Genomic DNA, 10,408 nt, shown 5'->3' with positions numbered 1-10,408 from the left:
ATACTCTTCTCACTTTGTCCACTGGTGACTACAAGGTCATAATCATCATCGCAACCATCATTTTATCCACGAAGCCTTGTCAGATCCCCCTACATGTAACTAACTGCTTCTTTCCCTTTCCCTAGAGGTACATCCTTTTATCAAAAAGACTACAATACTTTATTTCTTGTATTTATTTATTTTTATCTTTCCCACTAGATGATAAAGGCCTTATCAGCAGGGACTGTGTCTTATTTATCTCTTATTCCCTGGTACCTAGCCCAGTGCACAGAACATAAATCTTTGGTGGTTGGGATGAAAAGAAGGAAGAAAGAAAAGACAGAAACATAAAGAATTAAGTTGACTTTCACTTTTGTTTCAGGCCTTTGAGATTCAAATCCCTACAGAGAAAAATTTCTAATCGAATAAAGGAGAGAAGCCTGGTCTATATCAAAATTGCTTTTGCCAGCAAGAGTGTTTGTTGCAATATAGTAAAGTATATATACCCATGGATTAATTTGGTCTTGAGTCTTCACTTACAAGATTTTAATTCTCCCAGGAATTGCCTTTCCTTTAGCTAGCTTAAAAACCCATTGATAATGGCTGGGGAATAAAATCCCAAAAGTCTGCGTTTTTACTCTGTGTGCATAAATAAATAAATAAAATAAGAATAAGTGAGTTATTTTTGTTACATATGCACCAATAAGTTGAGGTGGTTCTTAATGAGAAACAAATGGAAACATAAAAAATACTTCCTGTCTTAAAGTTGATACTAATTGCTTTACTATTTCTTCAATGTATATTTTGTTCCTGCATCTAGTAGACACTACTGAATTCTTTCTTTATTTTTTTCTAGAAAATCTTTTTTCTTTTAGCATGTGTGATGCTACTTTCTTGGTTGATGACTGCCCAAGATTGTTGAGGGATGCCTGGGAAGACTGAGTCTATTCTTCTGGACTGAAGAATTTAATTCGACCATTGATGCAAGGCTCAGAATCTCAGAGACCAGAGAGATGAAGGATAAGGCCAATTCTTTTGGATGGTTTCACAAGAAAGTAGAGCCCCCTACTCAGATACTGAACCCTACAACACCAGAAGGTCACCCAGATATTTGGGGAATGAAAACCAGAGCACTGCGCAAAATGCTTATTCCCTCTTTTATTCTTTTTTCTTTGGATGAGAGATCATGAGGAAGCCATATAAGTTCACTGTTGCCTCACTTGAAAGTGAACCTAATACATATTCAATAAATCGAATGATAGTTTGTTATATTATTTTTAACATTATTTAAATTTTAAAAACATGATGCTCCTTAGAAGCAAATTTATGTTAGTTTTATATATTTCTATATACCTTTAAAAGGAAACCCTCTGAGACAAAGCATATATATTACATATACTTAAACACATATATAAATACCTAAATTATTATTTATGGACCTATAGTATTCATCAAAACACATAGTTAAAACTTAAGTTTTCTGAATCAATTTTCAAAATGACCAAAATTTATATATGTTATATACTATACATATGTGTGTATACATGCACACAAATAGCTATATATGCCCAAATGATTTTAGGATAGTTTTAAAATATAGCATCCACAATACATTAGAAATTATAACTTAAAATATTGATTATGTATAAATGATTCAAAATAGAAAATTAGAAATACTTATCTTGGGAGCAGTTCTAATCACTTCCAGTTTGTCACTGCCCCATTCAAATCAATGTTTGCTTAAACTCTTAAAACTTAAAAAAAAAGAGAAATATTTAGCTTTTTTTGGTTCAAATTGCTAATATATACTCAACTCAATTTTCTTAATTTCAAAAGTAATGTTTCTCATTCACTAGTTTTCTCACCACTCAAACATTGGAGGAATATCATGAAATAATTCCTTAAACAGACTATTTGGTATTCTGTAGACTAAAAGTGGAAGTAGATTTAAACACTTTGAAGCCTTATTCATGCCAAACTGATTTACCACTGAGACTTTACATGTTCTTATCTCTCAGATCTATCTCCTCCACCAGAACAAGTCCTTCGACTTAACACCAATAGTTGTACAACATAGCTGTGAGTTTTCTTTTAAAAGTGCTTCCAAACACAGTTAATCTTTTTTTTTTTTAATTTTTTAAATGTTTATTTATTTTTGGGAGAGAAAGAGAGACAGAGCATGAGCGGGGAGGGGCAGAGAGAGGGAGACAGAGAGTCTGAAGCAGGCTCCAGGCTCCAAGCTGTCAGCACAGAGCCTGACTTGGGACTGGAACCCATGAGCTGTGAGATCATGACCTGAGCCAAAGTCGGACACTCAACCGACTGAGCCACCCAGGTGCCCCCCAAACACAGTTAATCTTAAATTTACTTTTCATGCATTTTGCATCAAACACTAACAAAAGAGACTGCCTTCCACTGGAAGCTCCTGTCTTGAAACTCTACTTAGTAACTTTGAGTACAAATAAGTAATCGTGTGTTCAATTTTACATGCTCAAAGAAAAAGTAGAGACAGGAAGAATTATCTATGTGAAATTGTAGCTAAATTTCACATTGAAACCTTGCTAGTTTCCTGTCAAAATCCACCTCTAAAACAAACCTAATGACAGCACATGAATCCACACATTAATGTGAAATATTCACAGAAATGAACATCCAGCAACAGGACACCTTCCCAATTTAGTTTTAAAGGAACCATGGGGAGTACTTTATGGGCTCACGAGTGAAGGCAATAGATAGGCCACTTTATGATCTTGGAACAGGTACCACATATTCTGAAATTGCAGTGTTTTCGTGATTTCAGCGAAGACAAAGCGTGCCCTATGCGTATCTCACAGTGACTTGGAGTAAAGCCAAAGTACACAGCACAAGAGTTCTGAGGGTTAAATCATCATATAATATCAACCTGAACAACACGGTGATTCAAGTCATTTGCCCTAAAAGCCACTTAGAAATAAACTCAGGTAAAGCTGGTTAGAACAAGTCTATCACTGTTTGTAGGGAGCTAAAAATGTGGGAATTTAGTTTCTCAGAGGCACTCTGAGTATACATGTAAACAAATGCAGTGTCTAATTATCAAAAACTAAGTCTCTTTAATAATAGGCCATCTAGGTTCCCCTGAGGTCAATCTTCTGCCGTGTATTTAAAACACCCGTGTATTTCTAAGTCGGTAAAAAGCAGCATAACAAGTCACCCGACGTAGTCACTCCTGAACTCCAAAATAAGCCGAATGCTGAAAATATCATTCAGCATTTTTAAAATACTTTATAAATTTGAATTCATACTTAAATAGAAGTCAGTCTTACTCAGAAAATCTGAGAAATCTCAGCTTAATAACTATTTTTTTATGTCCGTTAATGGGGAGCAACTGGAACTCACTACAAGTGGCTGCTGGTAATCAAATAAATGCACCTATTAAAAATACATGTACCCATAGCTCTGAAAGATTGTTGTTATTCCTCAGTAAAAACCCTTTTCACGACTCCATTTGAATCCCCACAATCATCCATGCTCACCAACTTCCAAACACAAAATGGACAAATATTTTCATCCTGTATTAAGCGATACCATAAAGGCCTGGGCATGATAATGAAGTGAGAAACATTTTACTGGCACATGGAGTGGTGTAAAAATAGTAATAACCTTCAACCACAAAAAGCTGAGTCAACTCACAGTGATAGTCATTTTCTGCATTAAAAATGAAATCAACATCATTGTAAAGATCGGAAAACGTGGCAAGCTAAGATGGTATTTACCTTGAAATTTGTCAAATAGAAGGCATTTCTGGTGAAAAGGAGTTAATCTTTTCAAATGCCTCCTGACATCATGGTAGAAACTGGAGGCATGTTGAAATATTCAACTGTGCTTGATTGTTAAAAGTGTCCCTCTGAAAGAGCTATATGTTACAAATATTTGTTGAAATCAGTCAAAATGCATACTATTGAACTAATTTAAACTAATTAGCCATTAGTACCCATGTATCTTATGTCTTTGGAAAAAACCGACGTTGTAATAAAGCTGGAGGGATGATTACACAGCTCACATCGATCTCTTCCACACCACCTACCAGTCAACAGGGCTGTAACCATGGGCTTTGCCCTTTGATAAGCAACATGGTAATTCTTACATGCTTTTTGTGTGATAACTTCTGAGAATCCGTGAGAAGACGGAGTTTTACTTTCTGCTGCTAGAACTGCAGAACAGATACAGAAATGCACTCCACTTGTTATAGTGATGGAATGCAAATAGAGCCCCCTGGTTTCAGTGCTCTGGGGTTTGGACAACAAAGGCACGTATGTTTAGCCTCTGTGCCTTATGAAAAATTATGCTTCAAATATTGATACAATATCTGGACATTTTGTTATATCTTCTAAAATAATCACGATTTGTACATAGAAAATTGTTTAAAGCCCTTTTTCACAGTCCTTAAAACAAAGAAAAAAAAAATCAAAGCTTTTTTACCAGAATATAATCAGGGGTCCTATAATTCAAAGATAGTTATCTGACTTCTACATGTCTTTGTTGACAACTAGCTATGAACCTGAAGTTGGTAAATCCTGTAACTACCAGATTCTTGAACTGCCAGATTCTTGAACTTCATCACTTAATTATGTGATGTAAAGATAAATTATAAATATAGATTAAGTGTGTTGAGATTCTCATAAGAAACTGTAAAATGCTGTGGAAATCAAGGATAAGAAAATATTTACTCTATTTTGACAAGGACATACTGACAAAACTACTTTTGAAACAATAGAAATATCTCCAAAAAGATGGAGTTTACATATTAAGCAAATAAAATATATTTTCAGAGAAATATGGAAGAAAGTTTAAGGTTTTGATATTGGTGTCATGACCTTATTTTCTTTAATGGTGTATGGTACAGATAAAGAATACAGAGGAATAAGGGTGCCTCGGTGGCTCAGCCGGTTAGGCACCTGACTTCAGCTCAGGTCATGATCTTGCAGTTCATAAGTTGGAGCCACACATCAGACTCTGTGCTGACAGCAGCCTGGAGTCTGCTTCAGATTCTGTGTCTCCCTCTCTCTCTCTCTCTCTCTGCCCCTCCCCCATTCACACACTGTCTCTGTCTCAAAAGTAAAAAAAAAAAAAAAAAAAAAAAAAAAAAAATTAAAGTTTTTAAAAGAATATAGAGGAATAAATGCCTGAATTATCAAAATTTAAAAAAAAAAATGCTGAGGGAAAGCAAAGAAGCCTTAAATAATTAGAAAGATATGTCTAGTTCATGGATCAGGAAGCTTGACATAAAGCCTTGACAGGAAGCCTGTCACTTTTGCTCAAATTGATCTAGCATTCCACAAAATCCTATCAAAATCACAACAGGATTTTCCTTTTGTTTTTATTTTTGGCTAGGACTTGACATTTAAAATTCACCCGGATATACAAAGAACATAAATAGTCAAAAAGCTTCAAAAACAACAAAATTGGAGGGCTTATACGACCTGATTTCAAAACATGTTATAAAGCTATGGTAATGTAAGACAGTGTGGCATTGGCATCAAAATAGATAAATATATCAATGGAGCAGAATAAACTGTCCAAAAATAGGCCCACACGCACATAAACAAATGGTTTTTGACAAAGATGCAAAGGCAATTCAATGCAGAAAGAATAGGCTTTCCAACAAAAGGTGCTCAGACATTTGGAAATCCGCATGCAAGAAAATGAAGTTACATTCATATCTAGTACCATGTAAGAAAATTACTCAAAATGGATCATAGACTTGAATGTAAAATCTAAAACTGTAAAGGTTCTAGGATAAAACGTAAGAGAAGACCTTTGTGACCTTGGGTTGTCAAAGATTTCTTAGAACACCAAAAGCATGATCCATAGAAGAAAAAAATGACACACTGGACTCAAAATTAGGAACTTCCGTTTTTCAAAAGATACTGTTAGGATAACAAACAGATAAGCCACATTGGAGGAAAATATTTGCAAAGCATTCATAAAGGACCTATATAAAAGACTCTCAAACTGAATTAGAGGTGCCTGGGTGGCTCAGTCAGTTAAGTGTGTGACTTCAGCTCAGGTCATGACCTTGCAGTTAATGGCTTTGAGCCCCGCATGGGACTCTGTGCTGACAGCTCAGAAACTGGAGCCTGCTTTGGATTCTGTGTCTCCCTCTCTCTCTCTGTTCCTCCCTTGCTCACACTCTGTCTCTCCTTCTCTAAAACAACAACAACAACACCTGAATTAAAAGAGGAAAAAAAAAAAAAAGAGGTCAAAGATTGAACATATACTTCACCAAAAAAGAAATAATGAATGATATGGCAGGTGAATCATGGCTTCCCAAAATTTATCCATGTGCTAATCTCTAGTTAAAAAAAAGAAAAAAAGACTTTGTAGATGTAAGTAAATTAAGGAAACTAAGGATTTTGAGATGAGATTGTCCTGAACTACCTGGGTAGACCCTAGATGCAATCACATTTTCTTTATAAGAGGAAGGCAGAAGAAGTTTTGACCATAGAAGAGAGGAAGGCCATGTGATGAAAGCAGAGGGAAGCAGAGTCAGAGAGAGAAGATGTTACACCACTGGCTTTGAAGATGGAAGAGAGGAAGGGGCCATGAGCCAAAGAATTCAAGGAGTACAGTTCTAGATGCTGCAAAGGGCAAGGAACAGGATTTTGGCTAATACCTTGGTTTTATCTAAGTAAAACTGATTTCAGACATCTAGCCTCCATAACTGTGAGAGAATAACCTTCTGTTTCAAGCCAACAAGTTCATGATAATATATTACAGCAGCAATAGGAAACTAATATAGATGGCATAAAAGCACCTGAAAAGATGCCCAACATCATTAATCATGAGGAAAATAATTAATAAACCAACCATAACAAGTGTTGGTGAGAATGTGAAGGAACTAGAGCTTACACACCAGTGGTGGGGATGTGAAATGGCACCACCACTTTGGAAAACAGTTTAGCAGTTTCTTAAAAAGTTCATAAACATGCACCATATGATCTAGTCATTCCAAACCTAGGTATTCAGTCAAGAGAAAAGAAAGTAAACCTTCATACAATGACTTGCATGTGAATGTTTATAGCAACTTAATTTGTAATAGGTAAAAACTGGCAGTGACCCAAATGGCCATAAAGAAGCAAATGGATCAACAAATGATGGCATACCCATACAATGAAATAAAACCCAGATATAAGAAAAAAGGGACAAATGATACATGGAAAGCAATGGTGAATCTCAAAATAATAATTCTGAGTGAAAGAGGCCAGACCAAATAAAAGAGTATGCATGCTGCAAGATACTATTTATAAAAAACTGTGTAAAATGAAAACTAACCAACGGTGACAGAAAGCAAGTAAGTGGCTGCCTGTGAAAAGGGCATGGGAAGGACAGAAAGGAAGGATTATAAAGGGGCATGAGGAAACTTTAGAGGTGACAGATGGTTTCACAGATGTGTACACATGTCAAAACTTACCAAATCGTACCCATATGCAGTTCGTTGTATATCAATGATACTTCAATCAAACTATTAAAGAGATAAATAAATACAGGTATGTTTTTGATGATCTATTTTCACTCTAGGAGCTGGACCTAAATTGCAAATTCATAGAGTGTTGATCTTGAGGACATTTGTTTTTGCAGAGTATATAAGACGGCTAAAGGCTTTTAGATGCCTAAGTTTGTTTACTCATTCGATTTGTAGTCAACTTAGCAATATTATATATTTTGTCTTAGTGAACTCTTCTTACACTATGAAATAATTTCCTGTATATAACATCTATTAATTCATGAGCAATGTTTAGTGTTCCAATTCACTAAAACTACCTCAAGGAGAATCAAATGGCTTAGTTGAATAGAAAAAGAAAATATGAGTTATACTATCTACAAGATGCCTAGAATATGAGTAATGGGTAGAACTACAGTAAAGAAAACAGTTAAGGCCTAAGTAAAGTTAACATGAAGTTTAATTATGTAAAATATTTGGGCATATAAAAATAAGTTACCTAGTTTCTATTCCACCCTAATTTCTGGTATTTCTACTCTCTATTTCATATTTATAAAACACACTTATGGAGTACCAACTTATATTTAAACACAGTACTTAGCTTCTAGGTACTTAAAGAGAAGTAAGAAAGTCCATGCTCTAATGAAGCTGACAGGTTAGGCAGTGTGATCAACAATTTAAGAAAAAAGGATAAAATAAAATAGACCATAAGTTAAGGCTATGATGGCTACATAAAAGGACTTGCTGAAGGTAAAGGAATCATGGAATGGATAGTAAAAATGGAATCCTGATGAAAGCACACCTTTGGCTTAATTTAAACAAAACTGGATTTTCTTGATTATATCACATGGTAATAATAATAGATGAAGTTATTAAAAGGACCACTTCTTTATTTCCTCCTTCTATCTTTCAGTTTTATGTGTAAGGAGTGTTTTGTCTACTACAGGTAGAATCTGGATGCCTGACTGATGTGGCCAAGCCATGGCTGCCCACAGTCATAAAAAGCTGCTGGGTTTTAAACCAAATCTACACAGTTCAGAAACATTCTTTTATAATGAATACTAAGCATGCATTTCAAACATTTAAACCATTCATGCGGATCCACTTTTCAAACAGCAAACTCAATAGCAATGTTCCCTATACCATTGAAACATGAGAAGACAAAACCATTCTCATTTTGCATTTCCTGTGTCAAAATAGTTCACCAAAAACAATTCTGACGATACCTTCAAAACAATTTATTTATAATTCGCAAACCTACTACTGCATTACAGAAATTATTACAAAATTTCCTGCCAAGAGTATAATAGTCTTCAAGGCACTTTCCAGAATGAACCATGTAAAATGGTGGCTGCCTAACCCAAGCTGAGCTAATGTGTCTCTTGTCAGAAAATTCCACTAACCGAAAGCCAAAAATTGAGATTAGTTTCAATCTGGTGGCTGAGGCCCTAACACAAAAGTCCTGGGCTGCCAGCAGCTGTACTTCTCACCATGAGAATAACAATGGTGACAGAATCCTGATGTGTCAAGGGAGGCAGAGCCATAGTGGGAAGGAAAGGCATTTCTCTCTAGTTTCCCTTGTTAGAAGAGAACTGCCTTGCTCCCTTATTTTTCTTAAAGCAAAGCTGCCAAAACTTTCTTGGATTCTAAGAGTTTAAGCCTTTTGCTTAAGCTAGTTTGAGTTAAAATTTTTAAAAATTGAAAAACTTCTGTAAAATTAATAAAAAACAATATGAAAGACAAAAGTATATTAATAACCATTCTTCCTCTAAGGTATGAATTATCATACAGTTACAATAATTAAAGCAGTAGGATTCTAAGGATGAAATATAGACCCAGATTAATGTAAGAGTATTCAAAGCCAGAATCATACCAACTATATATCAATGAGAAAGGATAAATTCTTTAAAAAATGTTACTGGGTCAAACGCTCCTCTAATTGGAAATAAGTATGTTCAGGTATCTTGACATCTGGCACTATAATAAATTTCAAATGTATTAAAAGTTGTACCTATGAAAAGTGAATATAAAAGTACTAGAAAGAAATTTATCTGGTTACTCATGTGAGCATGTGGCAAGCCATGAGGCTACAGGTGGAACTAAGAAAGGAAAATAAACTTGAATTTGAAAAATTCAAATTAAAAAAATTTTTAAACATTTGTATTTTTGTACATGAAAAAAATTGCAAAAAAGAAAGGTAACACACATCAACTAGGACAAATACTAGATATTGATATATAAAAATATATTTCTTAAAAAGGACCAAAATGCATATACAGAAATGGGTAAGAACATGAGAGGGCAATTTTACAAAAACAGAGAAGGAAGGAAGGAAGGAAGGAAGGAAGGAAGGAAGGAAGGAAGGAAGGAAGGAAGAAAGAAGATAAAGAGGGTGGGGTGGGAGGGAAGAAGGGAGGAAGGGAAAAGAAAACAAATCTGTAATAAACACATAGCAAAATAGTCAACTTCATTTTAAAAGGGAATATAATTTTCAACTGTGAGATTAACAGAGATAAATAAATGACTAAAAACAATAATGGTGAGGGTATAGAATATCCTTATGTGTTTTTAACTTAGATATAAATTTACATTGCTTTCCTGGAGAACAATTTAGTAACTTAAAACTTAAAATATAGACTCTCTGACTCACTACTCTACTTCTAGGAATTTAATATAAAGATATAATTGAGTAAGTCTATAGGCATAAAAGGACCAGAAGCTTCACTAAAACCCTTTTTCTTAAAAAAAATATATAGACTAAAAATATATAATAAGTGCCCCAAAGCAGAGGATCTGTTAAATTATGACAAAAACATATAGTAAGTAGAATACAAGTAGTCATTAAAAGTGATAATTTAGGAGAGCCTGGGTAGCTCAGTGATATCACGGTTCCTGGGTTCAGGCTCTGTGCTGACAGCTCAGAGCCTGGAGCCTGCTTCAGATTCTTTG

This window comes from Lynx canadensis, chromosome B4, assembly GCF_007474595.2.
Source record: "Lynx canadensis isolate LIC74 chromosome B4, mLynCan4.pri.v2, whole genome shotgun sequence".
Lineage (NCBI taxonomy): Eukaryota > Metazoa > Chordata > Mammalia > Carnivora > Felidae > Lynx > Lynx canadensis.
This window is presented reverse-complemented; position numbering follows the sequence as displayed.